Here is a 19211-nt window from a genome sequence, read left to right on the forward strand (position 1 = left end):
TGTGTGGACTTTGATAGGAAGTGGTTTGGCAGGTTTCTTGGTGAAAACAGTGCCAGAAAGTGGGAAGCCATATGTACTGAATTAATCTTTCTGAGGCTTGGTGTTCCCCCAAGGGTCCAGATGAGCTTGTGTGCTTGCTCAGAAGGTCACTTGAGCTCAGGGAATATGTAACTATGAACCATGGCAAGTGCCGGAAAATGCCAGAAGATAATAGCAGCTCTGCTGGAGATACACTCAAACTGTAGATTAGTGTGCGAAAGGCATGATATTGCAGAATTCTGTTTAGAAGCAGAAATGCCATTTGGATACTAAACTCGGCCCCTAAGCGCTTATTTGTCAGTAAACTCAGTTACAACTTATTAATTGCTTGGATAGTTTATAGACTGAAAGAGAAAGCTCTTGGAGTGGATTCAGTACAGTGTGGAGGCAGTACCTGGCAGACAGGTTTCCTTTACCCACATAGCCCTTTTGTATCCATAATGCCTACTCCTCTTTGCATTTGTTTACCTAAGTTTCTGCCAAATTGGATTATTTTCTAGGGGTTTTTTTGGACACAGAGATTCTGCGTGGTGAAATTTAAGTTCTGTTTCACATTATGCAAAGTCGAACACAAACCTAAATCATGCATATTAACCGGCAGATTTATGATAGCGCTCACAGGATACTTCAGAGATAGAGGAACTCATCAAGGGCCTTGCGGCAAAATTCTAATTGCCCCTGCACAGCCTTGCAGAGAACCTTGTGACTAGTTTTGCATTTCAGAGTGTGTCACATTATGTATTAGCTTCTTATTATAACTGACAGAAATGACTCTTGGAAGTGGAATCCATTTGCCCGAATGACTCAGGGAGAGAAAGTGGCATCCCTCTGCTTGATCATCTGAGATGCCAGGGGACTTGAAATTTGGCTGTATTGTACATAATTAAAGAGAATCTCCTTGGATGGCTGTTCAGGGGTTGGTACGCTGGAATGTATTCAAAGCACCCGTAGCTGCAGCATCATGCTACATCTGTGAGACCCAATCGAGATTCTAAGTAGCTTTTTATTCAACTCGCCCAAGCAGAAAGAGCACTTGTATTCAACATTTAATTCAGTAATGCCTGATAACATACAATTTATATATGGCAAGTTAATTAAAATCCATCGAGCAGGCTTGCTTGTGTGTGCTCTAATCTCTTTAAATCAACAAACCATTTACTCTGCTTTAATGTATTCAAGCCGCTGGGCCGTTCTCCCCCTCTTAACACGTGACTTACTTGACCCTGGTTTTAATGCATGCAAATAAGCGATAGTGATTTTGGAATGGTTTTCTTGATGTGAAGTGATTCTGAGGCTTCCCATATAAACCATGAATAAAAACCATAGCTGGTGATGACATGATATACAAAGATTTATTCCAGTTGTGATATTCTGATTACATTTTGTTGTTACTTTGATTCTCAGTGCAGCCTACAACATGTTGGGTATACTGTACCAAATTGCTGTAAAGATACGTCTAAATTCTAACAGTAACGTACATTTTCCAAAATACAGTAAAACACCATAAATCTTGATGCTTTTGGGAGCCATAACAGTTAACATGAACAACAGGCTGCTGAACAATTTTATGGCATTATGCAGTATAATTCATTTTACTAAAAGTATGTCTAATGGAGGGACAAAAGCCACATGCAGGTGAGCTATAGTTTTACACTGTAAACCTCACATTCTACTGTACTGTAATATATCTAATGCTAATATAGTGTTGAAGTAAATACGATAGTGAGACTGTAAAATAATGGTAGGACGATGGCAACTACAGCTTCCAGTTTGTAATTTTACAGGAAAATTTTACAGTGATAGATAAATAACAATTGAAATGTTAAGTTGCAAAGTTTTTACTCTAGACTGATCACCTTCAATCGTGGGCATTGTATACTTTTTTATTTTTGGAGTTTTGGAAGTAATTATGTCCAGCACCAATTGTTAAAGTGTGTATGTTTGCTGAGATGTATAGATATCTGGATGCGCTGCCCAAAATGATGATACTAACAAGTATTTTATTAGTCTGTTTGGGTAGACCAAGTGAAAACCTGTGAGGCTGAAAAATGAAGCCAATGTGGAAGTGCCAAAAACTGCAGTTCTTTTAATGGCCACTTGAGACTGGCCAACTTTACAGCAGAAATAAACATGTTTATAGCCTGGTGCAATTAACGGTTTTGGTCTCGATAGCTAATTTCAACATTTATGACAACTGTGGCTGTTCTCTTTTGAGTTACCAGCTAAGTGCCACTAGCTGCTTTTTAAATCTCCCACAGTGGTTCACACAGACAACACGTTATAAAAAAGTCACACCCGTTCTGCCCATGATCCCATCCTGCAGGCTGTACTGTTTATAAAGACACAGTTTCCGAACTGTTACCACCTCCTGTTGTGGTAAAGGCAAAGCTGTACTTTATATACATAATGGCAATGTGGCATAACAGTGCTATATTCCCGCCTTTAACAGGCAGTGTAAAAGGGTCTTATGAGTGAGATCCACCCCTCACTGCCAAAAATGGTCACTTCTGGCTCCAAAAAATCAAGATGACGACGGCCCAAAATCCGAACTCAAGGCTTCTGAATGGTAGTCCACAAATGGGTGACTTCATGTTAGCAACTTCTAATGTTTTATACAATTTCTGGGGGAAATGTATTATTTTCACTCTTATGTTATTTTTTGCAGTTGCATGCAGGCCTGACAAGATGCACACACAGGATATATGCATGCGTGTGGACAGATGTCAGAGTGATGGGGCTGCAGCAAAGCACAGCACCCAGAGCAGTTCGGGGTTCAGTGCCTTGCTCAAGGGCACCTTGTCATTGTCCAGGAGGTAAACTGGCACCTTTCCAGCTACCAGTCCACAACCCCCGTACTGACTAATCTGTGCTGGACTTGAACTGGCTACCCTTTCTTTTCCCAAGCTATGTCCCCACAGACAGCTACAACCATGTACGGGTTGGTTAGCGTTTAAAGTGCATTCATGCAGTGTGTACAGGTATGTGTGTGTCTCATGCTCAGCATGTCTCTAGTCCCTAGGGAGCCCCTTGAGGACACTTCCAGCAGGCAGCGACTGCTGAGTCATTTCACATCCTACAGAGGCTGAACAGCGAGGAGGCCAGCCCGGCATGCTGGGTTTGGGAGAGGGCTGCTGTTCTTGGGCTTTACCCCATTACAGCTTATCCAGATGTGTGCTCTAATCCCAACTTTCCCCCACTGTCATGGTGAGACTATTACCTCTCTGTAACCATGAGAACCAGCAGTGGAGATAGCTACAAAAGCTTGCTGAGGGGCGTTTGTTATTCATGCGCTCCATAACCTGCGGAGAAAAATAATGCAGCTAAGGCCTACACAGTTCCTGTTGACAGAAAAAGAGCTTGTGTGACTGACACTGGGATTTTTCTACAGACAAAATGTAATTAGTTCCAGTGGGTGGTTAGTTGTGTACTGATTTGGCTTTCCCGTACTCCATCCTCCTGGGAGATCTGTTCTATATTGATTAAGGAGATATATATATATATATAGCCAAGCCTTGATCTTACTAAAGTGCAATTTAGCGATGCAGTTTATCTTTCTGCATAGTATTATTATTCAGAGCAGAATTGTTTAATTTAAATAGTGTTTTTTTTATTAATGGATTTTTTATGCCAGTGAATGGCAGAAAATCATACAGTGTAGGACTGTGATATTTAGTTTTTGGAGTTAGATTATTTTTCATTATTGCTCATTACTCAAATCCTGGTAGCTGTAGGCATCGCTTCAGGGCAAAGCCTCTAGGAACTCCGGTGAAATGTTCTTGTGAAAGTCTCTCCACAACCTTTCAGCTGCATTTTGATTTCATGCAGCACATAGCTAGTGGAGGTAGGTGTTAAGATCTCCTCACACTTCTGAAATCAATGAACCAACTTTTATTTTTGTCAGATTAATTCAAATTTCAACAGAATACAGCCTTGACTGTCTTCTGTGTTAGCAACAACAAAATCTGCACTTTAGTAGCTATACTACTGCTACTGCTACCACTCCTGGCGCATAAACATCCAATAATGTAAAATTAGCAGCCCTGATGGCAGACATTGCCTTTGCAAGTGTACGAGTGTACACAGCAGGCAGGGTGGCATGTACTGAGTGACGGACGCAAATCCATCTGTGTTTTAAAAATACTCGATAAAATTTTAATCCTGATTCAGAAATTCTCTCAGATATCCAGAAGAATGATGCAAGGGTCATTGTGTTGTGTTCTATATTTCAGTGCCAGTTGAATCTCTGGCTGCTGCTGCACTTTAGGTGAGCTGCTGAGTGGGTTTATGGTAACATAAAAGGAATGGCCTCAAAGATCCAGTCAGTGTGTCAGATTTCAGGTGATTTATTAGCATCAAGTGGTGAGAATTCCTTCACTGTTCATTGTTTAGGAGGTTTGTTGAGAACTTAATGATTATTACTCATAATGTGTTGGTACTTCTTTTTTTTTTACAAGCCTGCAGTTGACATAATTAGAAGTTTACAATCTTCAGTTTGTCCATTCTTTTTCTTGTATTTCACATGAGGTGGCTACATTTTAACACACCAAGCAAAACTGGTAACAGCACACTTATTAGGCTCCTCACTGACTAATGATTTCAAGTAGCAAGCAAAAAAGACTTGAAGATGAATGATGGTCGGGGCTCTTAATTCAATTCTGTTTTTTGTTCTGCATGATTAAACACAAGTCATCAATCAGCATTTTTACCTTCAAAGCACATAATGGCTAATGTGCTGATGTGATCATGCTTTTAGCTGTGGGTAAACGTAATATTTATTGATGTTGAGTTGTCAGATAAAAAGTCAAGTCTTTTTTATATGGATTTACACATGCATGGCCTTTTTTTCTGCATTTCCATAAAGATTTGTTTACAGCTTTTTTCATTGCTGATGATAACATTAGATTTTAATGTTGAGATATTAAGTGCCTTACTATTATTCAGGTTGTATTATGGTAATGAAGCTGGTCTGCTTTGCACATAATTACACAAATCCTAAAATTGCTATTATGAATAATGTTTATGAATAACTACTCGTAGCAAGACTCAATTAAAACAAATAAACTACTACTACTGCAATTTCTTTTTTCCTATTCTTTAATCTTTGAACCTCTACTGCTTTTTAGACTAGAGGTAAAAAAGAAGTAATACAATTATTATTTATTTTCTTAACTGAGTTATGAAACAGAATGCAGAATAAAAACTATTGAAGTAAGTGCAAAGTCCTCAGTGACGCAGATTTATTCCCTTGCTACCTGTATCAGATCCGTGTTGGAGGGTTCGAGACTCTGAAGAAACTTTGAACTGTTGAAAGATTGAGGTTAAGAGCTCCAGGGCGGCGTTCAGTTACTGAATCTTTGAACATTGCATAGACTGTCTATGAGGGACAGGTGTTCCTGGTAGAAACATGTCACAGCCCCAAAAGACTGAGGGGCTTTGAAAAGCAAATCTCTCGCAGATTTGAACTTGAGCGGGGAGTACATCAGCCTGTCCCCTTACCATGTTGATAGTGATTGAAAGAAGGTTTGTTCAGTTCTTATTATTCTTGGCCCGAGCCACATTTTCTTTGCACAAAAAAGCACCTGCTGAGCTTGAGGGTGATTGTTCAATGTATTTATTATAAAGAACTGAATTATATCAATGGTCCATTTTTTCATTGGTTAAATGCAGTGTTGTATTTTTCCAAAAAAAAGACCCAGGCAAAGTAAAACTGGAGTTTGCAAAAGTCACACAAACATTCATGTTGAAATGTTTAAATGAACAAGTTTTGTTTTGTGTCTCTGATCATTATTCACTGGAGCTCAGAGGAGTAACGACAGATGACTGAAAATAATGAATCACTTTGGAAATGTACCCTCTGCATAATGACTCTAGTGATTCCTGAAAGTAACCACAGAACAAGCAGTAGTTCTACACTTTGAAACACTGTGCACCTTAATCTTGCACCTCGTAGATTGTGCATACTGAAATACCAGTGCTGATGGCCACACCCTCATGAAGTGAATATGTTAATGTCTTTGATGCACACTCCACATTTAAGACGTGCTTTATCTTTGAACTGATTCCCGGAGCTTCGCAGGAGCCTGTGGGGTGAAGTGAAATCAGACTTCCAATTAGACAAGACATTTCCTGTATTACAGGTCTGGATTCATTAGGGCATGTTTTACAGCAGTGTGGTAGGACCACAGAGATGGGGTTTCTTTTTGTGACCTTGGATTAGAAGAAGCATGTTTGCATGCGCGTGCACACACACACACACACACACACAGGCACGCACATGCACACACACACACATACACACTTGACAAGGCACATGTGCAGAACAAATAAGGACTAAACAGTTCTAATGTGAGGACTTGGACAAAAAAATCAATTATGATATGTGAGAGCATTATTGTTATCAGGCCTCCTTGTTTTTCGTTTGAAATGCAGTTGAAGAAAATTCCCAATCCATGCAAAACGACAAGCATGTTATTGGTCTTTTTTCTTTTAATAATGTATTTGATATGGTCACTAAAGCCTTTCTTGTCTTAGTCATTGTTGTTTTTATACAGCAGCATTTAGTGTTCGATGTGATGGTCTTATTTCAGTAAATGAAATAATCACACATTCATAAAAAAAATGGAAATTGCTTTGCATTCTGGTGGGCTATAACTGTGTGCACATTAAATTAAAAAAATCATGAAAATAATGACATGTTTTGAGTGTGATGGCTTACACTGAATGTTTCAAGAGAGTATATGGAGCGATTGTTTTTACTGGCTCTGCAGGGTTTTACTGTTGATCACAGTACTGGATTGTATATCATCTGTGTGCTGCAGAATATTCTGTAAGATCAGTCATATTTAATGTCATTAATGAAGGTAACATCAACCTTTATCTGCTCGTCCGTAACTGTAAATGCTGCAGGTAGCAAAATCTTAATGTGACAACAGGAATGACAAAAGGATGTAAACCAGTTACCAATAAAAAAAAGGCTTTTATTTGCCTATTTTTCTTAAACTAGCTTTAAGTAGATTTTGGTTAAAATATTGATTTAATTTTTTAAGGTTGTCTTTTTTTTTACAGTCAATTTTATCCAGTTTCTAGTGCTGCTTTCCAAAAGAAAAAACTCCCATATCCAAAATTTCAGGATTCTGGTTCAAAGAAGTCGCCATCTTGTTCAAAGAATCAAGATCAAAGAAAATAAAAAAGTAAAAGCTATATTACAGACAATAATTGCTTTTCTTTGACCAACATATTTTGTGTTTGCTTAGTTATAAAATAAATGACAAATTTGTATTGAACATTGTATTTTAACCACAGAAAAATTTATACCATTTCTACAGTTAGGATTGGTAATTACATCAGTTTTCCTGTAGACACAAATATAATCTCCTTTTGTTAAACATTGGAATTTTTATGCATCATTGCCTTTTGGCATCTATGATAGAGACACAGAAACTGTGATCATTTGCTGCAGGGAACAGTGTTTTCTGTTATATTGAGGTCTGTAATTTTGCTGTATCCACATTGAGCACAACATGGAAGCTTGTTCTGAAACGGTCACAGGCATCGTAGCAGCAGAGTATCAGGCGAAATGATGCTTCAAAGAAATCACTAGTGGTTTCCCAGCTCACGGCCGTGGTTATTTCCTCCCTCAGTATTTCTTGTGAAGTTATTTATTTGTTTACTTTTTGGCAGAGTCTCCGCTCAGATCATGGATTAGTAGAGATATTCTCTGGCTCATTTGCAGGCTAATTTGCTGGGTTTTAGAGGCCCTTGTGGACAGTTTTGGTCTGTTATCTGTGGAGTTGCATACCCACTCCCTGCCAGTGCCTCTGACAGTCTAAACCAACAGCACATCAGGGCCCATCTTACCACCAAGGCTCAGGGGCCTCACTGCAGCTCAAAGCACGACATGGAGCAAGATGAGCCCTCCTCCATGGAGGATCATCCTAACCCAGTCTCACAACTTCTGTCCCTCTCTTAGCAAGATTCAGTTAACACAAAGTCAATTATCTGTGCTCATGTTATATTTATGCTGGTTTCAGGGAATACTCCTTCTGCCTTCTGGATTCAATATTCTGAATTTGTATCGCGCTGATCTTATTAAACACATCAGATATCCGCCAAATTCAATCAACCTACATTAAATATCATTTCTAAGTTGACATGTTTTTGTTTAAATTGGAAAAATAGAATATTACACACCTTCTACAATATAATCTGACTTTTCACAAACCTAAATAATAGTTGGCATATGAACGTCGCTCTACTCATATTCATAAAGTGTTGTGTAATACAGTTATTTTCAGTTACGTAAACAGCCAGCACTCTGACCACAAAAAGTGCAATTGGTCCTTAAATGCAATTTAATCATGCTCCTGTCTTTATTTTTTTTTCTGTTATACCCTACTCTATTGAGCATACACTACAAAAAGAACCATCTTGTCTTGTTTTATCTTGTCTCACCTTGTCACATATTAACTATCTTATCTTACCCTATTTTTGGATGTTTTTAAATATTGTATATCAGTCTCTTGCAATGAAATTCCAGATAGCTCTGAACAACCAGTTATCTCAAGTAAAAGCAATTAGCGGTTGTTATTGAGAACGAGGAAGCAGAGATCATGACGTGCTGTTGCCCTAGTATGAGATAGAAATAATTAAACTTCCATGCTGAGATTTATCTCATTACCGGTCACCTCTGATAAGTTTTCCGCCTGTGAAACAAATCCAGGTGCAGAAGTTGCAGGCTTGCTTGATTTGCAAAACATTAAGCAGTAAACACCAGCTCTGGGAATGTATATGTTTGAACTGTTGTATTGTATTGTTGTCATATAATTTAAGGTGAAAACATACATAAATGCATGTAATGCATGTATGCATGTACATATTACCTTTATTTGTAGTACATTCACGTGCAGAATATTTAAAAATGAAAAACCTACACACAGTATATAACATCAAAGTGTGAGTATGAAAACAGAAAAAGATGCAGATGACAGGTATCTTTGACAGTAATGGCGCAACATTTAAGCTTCTTTTTTTAATAGCTTGAAAGCTTTGAACTGTGTGGAATAGAAGATCGTCTGTGTGATAACTGAGACGATCGTCTGTGAGCATAACTATATGATTAATTATTTGCAACACTCCAGCTTTTGTTCTCAGGGTTTTGTCAGCACTGCATGATTCAAAATGAGATTAGCATACTTAAGTATAGCAGGAGTGCACACTAAGATACACATAAAGAGCCTGCAATTCCAAAACCTTGTTGTGCTGGACAGCTCAGGTTCTCGCTGGATTATTTCTCTCCCGGTGAAAGTAGCTAGGCATGGTGAAATTTCACAGCCTGTGCATGTTGAAGAAAATAGCTCGGGACATAAGCTTTAGATTTTTTTCCCCCTCTGCCTTCAGTGGTTCCCCTAAAGTACTGCTGTCACACTGGAAACACTAGTCTTATCTCAGCTGTATGAATTGCCAGCTTCTGCAGCAGGTCACGCCAGAGCTGCATTCTCTCTGTCTTCAAACCTCAATGCCTGCACTGTGTGAGTTTCCACATTTTGGCACAGGTGCACTTTGAGCTATTTAGACAATTTAGACTGACTTATTACTAGCTGAGCATTAATAGTGGTTTACAGTCGACTGGATATGTAACAGTTTTAGCTGTCCACTTCATGCCAGTAGGAAGTCCAGGACAGCCAGAAACATTTCCACACCGATGGCATCCTGAGGCAGTTGTTTTTAAAATGTCGAGTTAGACAACATGATTCAGGAGAATAAATTGACTGACTGTCAGTCAGCTGCCTGATAAGCAGTTACATTAAAAACACACATTGGCTATATGACCCTCTAACATAAGACTGGTGCATGACTGAAGTAACAATATACAAGGCTTTTGAAGAGATTAACCCAGAGAGTGATGACCAAAGACCATTCTTTTTTTAATTATCTTTGTTTATATTGTTAAATGGCATTAAAATGATTTGTTTTCAAGTCTGACAGATGTCCCTGATGTCCCTGATTTCCCTAATGTTTAGACAAAATTCTGACTTTGTGAAAGTTTTAAGAATTATCTCTGTATATTTCACCCAGCAAGAGGCTTACAGCTTGTTCAGTGTACCTCACTAATTGGATGCTCCACACTTTCGATCCTGGGTTAGACCTTAATTGTTGTGGTTTTTTAATTGTACTCAGTCTCCACCCTTGTAATAGATTGCATCGTCCTCTTGATGTCAATATTGTTAGACAGACAGTAGAGATGCAGCAATGAAGAAGAGGAAGGGCCTCCTAACTCAATCCAGCCCTGCACTCTGTGTGATGATGCATTTTAGTTCAAACTTGAAAAGTCGCAATTGCATAGCTATAAAAGGTAATTTAATTAAGGGTCACAAAATGCTGCTTGGCCAGGATTTTTTTTCATTCATCCAGTGAGCCTTTATTTGTGCAGGGTGGTCCAGTGAGAGTTGTTGACTCTCAGTTGGACACCCTGTGTATACAGGACAATAAAGCAGAGGTATTACATGTTGTATTTATGAGTGCAAACAAGATATGAAAAACATGTAATAAAACATGAAAAGCACAATTAAAATTTAATATGAAAAAAATAAAAGGGGGATAAAATAAGAATTATTATGCACCCTTCTGCCTTGTTCTCACTGCACACATCCAAGAGACGTGTTAAAGGATGTCTTTCGTGACAAGATACCAACGTTAATTAGTCTCTGGTACGCAGCCATCCTTCATTTTTAAGCATTCATGAAAATGCATTTTAAAAAGATGCAGTGGGTAAAAAAACAACTAAGTGACAACATAATGTGGGTAACAATGCAACCCACTACCAGAGTGCAATAAACAAAAGATTGAAAATGGATCAGGCTTCATACAGCTGCTACTGATCAATTAAGAATTGATCGGCCTCAATCCTGATTCTGCAGATCAGCTCAGGACATTCAGAGTACAACAACATTTAAAACAAATGCAAAGATGAACACAGATTGATGAACAGGATTGACTGACATTAGGGATATCTGTGCAGACACTAATACAATGTATTGTTTCACATTAGAGCACCAAGTCTATTGGTGCTCCTGACTAGAGTTAGTGAAATTAACATGTTAAAGAGATAATGTCCATTATTCAGCATTGGAAAAAAAAATCTTATTATATTTGGAAGTCAAGTTTTGATTTACAACTGGTTTGACAGGGTATTAACCCTTTAGAACCTGGACCGACATTATTTTTGTTTGGCTGCCTTCGGATGCCTTTCAAACACATTTAAACCTCTGACACTTGAGAAAATGGACTTGATTTCTTTTGAAAACATGGAAATAGGTTGACAAGAAAATGACTTGAAAATTAGCAGTGGGGAATATATTATAAGAAAAATGTCAAGAAAAATATATTTAGAATTCCTATAATTATATGTTTACAATTATGATATGGGAAAAAATACATATTTTTAGTACTTTCTGAAAGTTTGGTTTTTTTTTTTAACCATTTCTTGTTAAATTGCTCATTGCCCATGTCTTTGAAAGCCAGTTTGCTATGGTTTCAAAGGGCTTAAGTACAGGTTGTGTTTTAATGTTGTTGCCCATTTCCAGTTGCTAAAACTCCATCTACCCCAGGCAACTTAATTTCTATTTATCGCCTCAGTAGAAATTGAAATTGGCTTACCTCATTCTGCGGAAAGTCTCTTACAATTATGCTCCGCAAAAAGGTGTTTTGTATCTGCATGTGATAATATGTTATTATATTCTTACCACTACCACTGTGCTGAATGCATACTTAGAATTTGTTTCGGGAAAGAGATTTTTGAGACGCACCTAAATGGTTGCCAATACTAGATCAAGATTCTCTATCCAAGTGATGCAACCAGCCTTATCTTACAATTACATACTTGTTCAACTATACTTCTATTAAACACACATCTTATTTGCCATGTCTCAATCTCTCTGTGGCTTTAGTTGTACCGTGGTATGAATTATATAAGCACTTAGAAACACAAGCCTCTTGACAGCATGTATTTTAGATAACCCTTTGAACTGTCATGCACTCAGTGAGTGCTGGGAGGCACATACAAATCAATTCTTTAACACTTTATCTGTCTGAAATGAAAAACAGTGGGCTTTTATATAAGCTATCTGGAGAGCGTGATGAACGGAAGAAATAATGTTTTGACAGAAGTTTGCTCCTTTAGCATAAAGCCTGCATGTTGTTTATACAAAACATAGTTATCAAACACAGGTGGCCTTCTCAGTACAGCTGACATTGTGATTCTAGAGGAAAGTTTGGGAAACATGGAGGTTTTCATTTTTGTTTAAGGCAGTGCTTAAGCTCTTTATTGTCTTTTATATGGAATGTAGCTGTTTCTTATGGGTATACTTTAGAATTTTATTAGGCCAGGCCTAAAGTGCGCTGAGGAATGACAGGATGGGGATGGTGCCATCTTTGTTCAGCAAGGCCCCAGGCAAGCCACATGTAGCCCTAATGAGTCGCTTACAATTTCAGGCTCCGCTTGCTCTCAAACACCAAAAGTAAACTTTTGTCTTTTTTCCCCTCACTATTCGGGGACCTTAAGAGGATTGTGGGGTCATTATTTATTCATGCCATTGTGTTTATTCACCAGCCTCTGTGTGTGATGGGAGAGGGAATAGAGCAGCTACTGCAGACGGAGTAAAAGCTGATAATTATCCACTATTAGCATTGTTTTTTCAGCCATGGTTTAAGTCGGCTCAGATGATGATCTAGCTATGATAGAGGTCCAAAAACATCCATTTAAAGCAGATTACCATGTGCACCTCTTTGAAGTGCGGAATCCTCTGCAGAGGACTTGTCGAACGGGTGTGGATGCATTCATAAGCCTTTTTTTTACGGCTCTTTTTCTGTACTGTTAGTGAAGATATCCTGTCATGATGTCAGTTTCAACCACTCGTGTTGACCAGAAGATCCTTAAAAACAGCCATCACATGCCTGCAGGGTGTTGTTAACAGCGTGAGGTGAGAAGATTGGAACATTTACTTTTTATCCTAGAACAAAGAAAGCCCCAGGGATGCTTGAATGGGGCTGCATGGAGGGATTTAGCAATGTCAGAGCTCATCAGAGCTAACGTTGATTCAGTGGACTAGTGAAGTAAGATATTTGGGCTTGGGTCTTTAAAACCAAGGAGTTTTAAAAATGGATCAATCAGTAATTACTTGGCTATAAAAGAAAAGCTGAAAAAACTTGTCCTTATTGTAGTGCATCAGCTAAGCTGTCTTGACATGGTTGGGTTAGCTTGCACTCTGTGTTCTCCATTTATCATAGGTGTCCAATGTGCATTTATTATGGGTAACACTTGAAAAGTTGCTGCTCCTGGACATTTCTATGGAGGTGGCAGTGCCGCAGTAGCAGTACATTTTTTCCTCAAACAGAAGAAATGTTCAGTTCATTTAGGATTTCAATTTCACATTTCCAATCTGATTCATTCTTCTGTTTGTCGCAGAAAAGTCAAAACAGATGGTGTCTTTCAGCTGGATTGCAGGGCGCACTTTCTCCACCACAGAGAAATGGAGTGGATTGGATGGATGAGAGTGGCAGAAGCCACGCAGGGGATGTGGGTAGTGGATGACTGGGGAAGGAGTCTGTGCTTATAATCACCCAGAGAAGAAATGTCATCTCTAGTCTCAGCCACACTGGTCCCCTTTTCATCTTCCTAGGTGATACCCAGGAAAGCCACTGGCATCAGTACTCTGCTGTGTACAGCTGCTGCCTTTTTTTAAGATCTTAGTTGGATATTTTCCTCCCCCTGCATGCAGAGGAATAGATTAGCACTGAGTGATCACATCCTTAAATTTGTGTTTAAAGAGGAGAGTCGGGTGATGGTTTGATCTGTCTGACGCCCATGGCCTGTGAACATGGTTATGGAAATTGTGACAACTGCTAATTTGATCTAAATCACCACTTTCTAACTATTTCTACCATCAAACTGGTTCTTTGGGCACTACAGTATCTGCATTAATGACCTAAAAAAAATGCTTGTTTTCTGAATTTGTTCTAACCACCTATTTATAATTAGGCATTCAATATCTCTTTAAAAGCATACAGTAGTTGTAAGTAATGGATGCTGGTTCTAAAGTGCTGATTGAAACATTGTGGGTCAGCCTGAAATGGAATTGTGCGTTCTGTGGTAATGCTTTTTTATTATGCACAAATATAATTTCCATTTTCTCAGTAATGGTCATGCCTATAAAAAAGCATTTATGGGTATTTACAATTTGTTTTCAACCATATTATACATTATGTTCACTCTCCGTTATTGTGATATTGATTTCTAGCAGGTAAACGGCACAGTCAGAGAAATTTTTATCATTTTTCCAATGTCGGTTCGTAAAAGCTCATTTTCCACTTCCTCCGCAAATGTGTCTATGTGTCTGTTTGTGGCTTTTTGTTGTGTAGTTTGGGGTAGGGTGTTGGGCTGCAGTGCAGTATGCTGCAGAATTACAGTTTGCTTGACAAATTAATAAAATTGCATCACCTTGGGGAATCCTTGTAATCCTGCTGCAGACATATGCAACATAACCTTGGGTAGATTTGTAAAATCAACTTTTGCTTTAAATGAAGAGTGAAAAACATTTTCTCAAGATGCAACAAGGCATTTTATCACTTGCATTTGCTGCAATGGGCTTATGAGTTTTTCAAAACCATCCCTTTGAGGTTCACACTGTCTCATTTTTTTTCCTTTTTGTGAGATGAGATCACCTATCAAGTGTTAATTTCATAAAAGGCTAGTTATGGCTTGCAGCTCTACAATAGAAAACAATTATGTCAATTTGGGGATCCTAATAATGCTAAAACCAGAATTGAGCCATCTTGTTTGTAGTGCCTGGAGAGGTCTGATAAGTGTAATTATTACCTGAGCGCATGCACCTATAACTTATGAACACATCAGTGTTCCCAAAACATAGAAGATAAAAAACTTAAATTTATTTTAAAGATTATCAGACAATTTAATGAATTTAGCTCCTTTTGTAGCATCATTTAATTTGTTTAAGCCACATAATTATTACATGCAGTTTTAACTGCTGTTATTTTGTCCATCTGATACACAAATATGAATCCTTGTGAACTTCATTGCCTTTATTGATTAAATGCCCTCAAGTAATGTTCTGGAAAGAGTGTGAGGAGTCTGCCTCGAGCCAAATTTACAGGCAGATGGAGATTCAAAAATATTCGTACTGAAGAGTGGGACATTTATTTCCTAACCCTGAGGAGATAATCAGCCTTAGTGTCACTCTGTTTGTGTGCTGTTGTTTTGGCAGAATTGTTAACATAAATTTGTGTTGATCAGCTGTATTATATTTGTCTCTTTTTGCAAAGCAGACAAATATAAGTGATTGAATTACTAGTACCATGATGAATAATGTTCATGAAATTTGCCAGAGTACTTGCAATTCCTTTAATTGTTAAATGTAACTACAAATCACAGCCTCACGGTACAAAACAGAATGTATAATATAATGTAATCAAAACTAATCAGCCTACCTCAATTAAAAACATTGTGTTAATTAAAAAAATATATATATAGTTAAAATAAATAGTAGTGATTTATAGTTTTAAAAAGGCACTAAATATTCTGTAAATCCAATATCTCCTTATTGATTTGTAACATGCCTACAGTGTCCTAATAGACTACAAAAAGAAGAAAATAACTACAAAATCTTCTGGAAATTCTATAGAAAAAAATGGAGAGAATTAAAAAAAAGTGAAATTAGTGAATTAAATACCTAAAATAATCAAGATAATAAATATTCTGTGAATTCAATATCACCTTACTGATATCCAACATTCCCATAGTAATCTAATACACCCCAAAATATGAAACTACAAAATTTCTGTTGTTTCTAATGTTTCTAATTTTCCAGGGTATAATACAACATGTACAAATGCATTTCAAGTAAAATATAAATTTTAGGTTTGTGGTTAACCATCTAAAATCCAGAAATTGTGATATTGCATACTTTCTGGAAATTCTGTTGAAAAAAAAAATTATGGAATCTGTGAATCAGATACCTTAAAAGTCTAATATTACTTTACTGATTTGCAATATTCCCACAGGGTCATAATATACCAAAAATAAATAAATAAATAAATATAAAACTTAAACTACAAAATCTCTGACATATTTCTGATTTCCCAGAATACTGTATATAGTCATGTAACCCAACCCTGGCCAGTCTGTTGGTCTGTAAGCCAATATTCTCCACATCTTTCATCATGTTACATTGCAAAAACATCACTACAGGGCTTTATTTCCTTCAGTCACAAGGACCGTCAGTGACACAAAGGCAGGACTTACACTGCCTTTCCTCAGTCTTTGAAGTTCAAACCAAACCAAGAGCAGTGATAAAGCAGGCAGGAGGGCACATTTAATCAGTCAAGGCAGAGCTCAAATACTGCCAGTCAGTTAGAAAAAATCAAAAGGTACATCAAACCTCCTTTCATGGGTTTAGCAGCTCTAAACCCTTTGTATCGTGCAACATTTCCAGGACAACTTGATCCTGGCTGGTGAATGTTTGTGCTGCACTGTAAACATGGCCCCTAGAGCTGAGCAACGGGACATCATTAGAGGGACAAAGTTGAAATGCTGAAAAGGGAATTGATGATGCCCAGGCAATTCTAAAGCTATTAGATAACCAATTAAGGTACCTTGTCGGCCAGAGTACCTTGTAGGCAAATATAATACAATTAAATGACAATTATTTGTATCAGGTCTGGCATAATAGGCTTTTTTATAAAACGAAGTGTCTTCTTTTTCCCTTCGTACAGACTCAAAGTGTCCTTAATGCTTCAAAGCAAACACAAGATAGTATGAATTAGATATCATGAGTTAATGTTCAAGTCTAATGACATGAAAACTCATGGTCCAGATACCAGATACTTAACAAGCTGAAACCTGGGCAAATTTGCTTGATTTCTTTTAAAATGGGAAAAATGCACTGACTATCTTAAGAAGAAACTATTCAGAAACAAGAAAAAACTAAAACAAAAGCACAAGAAAGTTAACAGAAAATTAGCAATAAAATGAAAAAAAGGAGAGGAAATAATTAAAAAAAAAGGAAATAATTTGGAGAAAAAAAATCTTAAAATGACAATAATTCTGTAAAAAATGTTATATAAATATATATATATATATATATATATATATATATATATGTAATGATAATGATACATTCAGGTCATTTTCCCACAAACTAACTGACTAATTTCTTAATCTACTAATTTCTTGAAATGTGTAGGACATTTCTTGTCAAGCTACTCATTGCCTTTTTTCCCATTTTTTTTCAAGTAATGTAACCAGTTTGCTTAAGCGTCAAAGGTCATGAAAGGCATCTGAACGCAGCTCAAGAAAACTGATGTCCGTCCAAGTTTTAAAGTGTTATGCATCGAATGTAGGATTAATATTCAAAATAGGCATGCATTTATAACAAGGTCTCCAGCACTTCTTATACGTTTTATTCCACGAGACTGTCAAGAATACTGACATACAGATGACAAGGTTAAAATTCACATGAAAACCTTTAGATTTAATCAAAGACCTCAAGATTTAATCAAAGTTGCCCTTGGATCTGGTGTGCATGGTCCCACTTTCACAATGTGTGCCACTCAAATGAGACCCTACAGAAGGAACACATACCTTCTGCCGTCAGATGTCTCCAAAGAGAGTTAATCAACAGAAAAGGAAAGCCTTCATACATGAAAGCTGACAGATGGTTGTAAGAATCAGACATTAATCTTTAGCACGCCTTCTTGACATTACTACCACTTTTTTTTTTATCTGTGCAATTTGACGTCTGCCAGTTGAAGAATGTATAATTAAAGTGAAGCAGTTAGAAATTATTGAAGAGTGTGTGAATATGCACCGTCACCAATTAGATTCACACTTCCAACTTGTCAAATGCAGCAGCCTGGTAAGTGGCCCTGTGCTTCAAACTATGACACTCTAGGTACTAGGGATGGGTATATTCAAGATTTTATGGTACAACTTATACATATACATCCTGCAATAGCAGTGTTTTGAACAATTCACTATTGTAGACTTTAACATACCAGAGGTGGATGGGGTATTGGGAGATGACAAGCTAGGCGTACAAAAATGGTACATTTCTTCTCCTGTGTGTGTTGCATTTTCGCAAGATGTTGAAAGGTTGTTCTTGTTTCCACCCTTACATGCAAAAGAGTTGTTGTACTGTGGCAAGGAGCAGTGTAGACATCAACTCTTGTTGAGTGCTTGTTACATAGTTTCTTTCCAAAATAAACTTCTATGTTCACAGGAAGTGTAGGTTTGTCACCAAAACTCCTTTGAGTTTACTTGGATATGCGTTAAAAAAGGATCTTGTTTTGACTTTAAATAAGTACGTTTGTTACGTAATTTTACTTTGTAAGTAAGGTCATATGTCTCACGTGATGACAAATTCATAAAGTAGATTACTACCCCTACCTCCTACCTCCCTAGGCAAACTTAAGTGTTCGTCAGAGTACATCATTGCAGTGGATGGGTTTGTATTGGAGTCAGTTGAACCTAGTATGTCAAAAACAAATGCTAAAGGATGCCTTGTGCGAAGAAATTAGACGCCAACAGCCGCTGACCAAGCTGCTATATATGATGCCCTGGTAATGTGAAAGGGTTTGAAATAACACAGAACAAAGGTGCAGGAAGCACAGTATGTTGTTCACTTGAGAAGCCGAGGTTTGGATGGTGCAAAATGTGGTGAATCCTGAAAATCCCCAAAATTTCAAAACCCAACAGGCATGCATCTGTGATTTGCACTACAAAATACCAAGCAAGCATTTAGGAATGCGTGGGGAACAAAACCCACTGCGCATAGGAAATTCCACTTTGTGTTAAGTACCATGTGCCCATACAAAAATAGAGCTAACCATTTCACTCTGACCTCCACATGCAAATATAGTGAAATCAGTTACAAGACCGGGAAGGATCCCCAAAAATGTTCACATTCTGGCCTTTGATGATGGTGGTAATAGTACAAAATTCAAAGGAGTCAAACAGCTGAAAATATGACAAAAGCTTTAAACATCACATCTTGGAGTAAATCCCTCTCCACCTACACTGGATAACAAAATTTGGTGCCAGGAGCAAATTACGCAACATTTTACTGATCTGCCAAACTGCCAACCTTTCACATGCCCCAGTG

At 37.7% G+C, this 19211-nt stretch overlaps 1 protein-coding gene across 11 annotated transcripts in view; it reads left to right on the forward strand.

Moving 5' to 3' along the window:
• tenm4 (teneurin transmembrane protein 4) overlaps positions 1-19211 on the forward strand; it is a 269283-nt gene that overhangs the window by 118950 nt on the left and 131122 nt on the right. The gene's annotated exons all lie outside the window — the stretch shown is intronic.

Source organism: Plectropomus leopardus, chromosome 6 (assembly GCF_026936395.1).
Source record: "Plectropomus leopardus strain MGB_pleo_1.0 chromosome 6, ASM2693639v1, whole genome shotgun sequence".
Classification (NCBI taxonomy): domain Eukaryota; kingdom Metazoa; phylum Chordata; class Actinopteri; order Perciformes; family Serranidae; genus Plectropomus; species Plectropomus leopardus.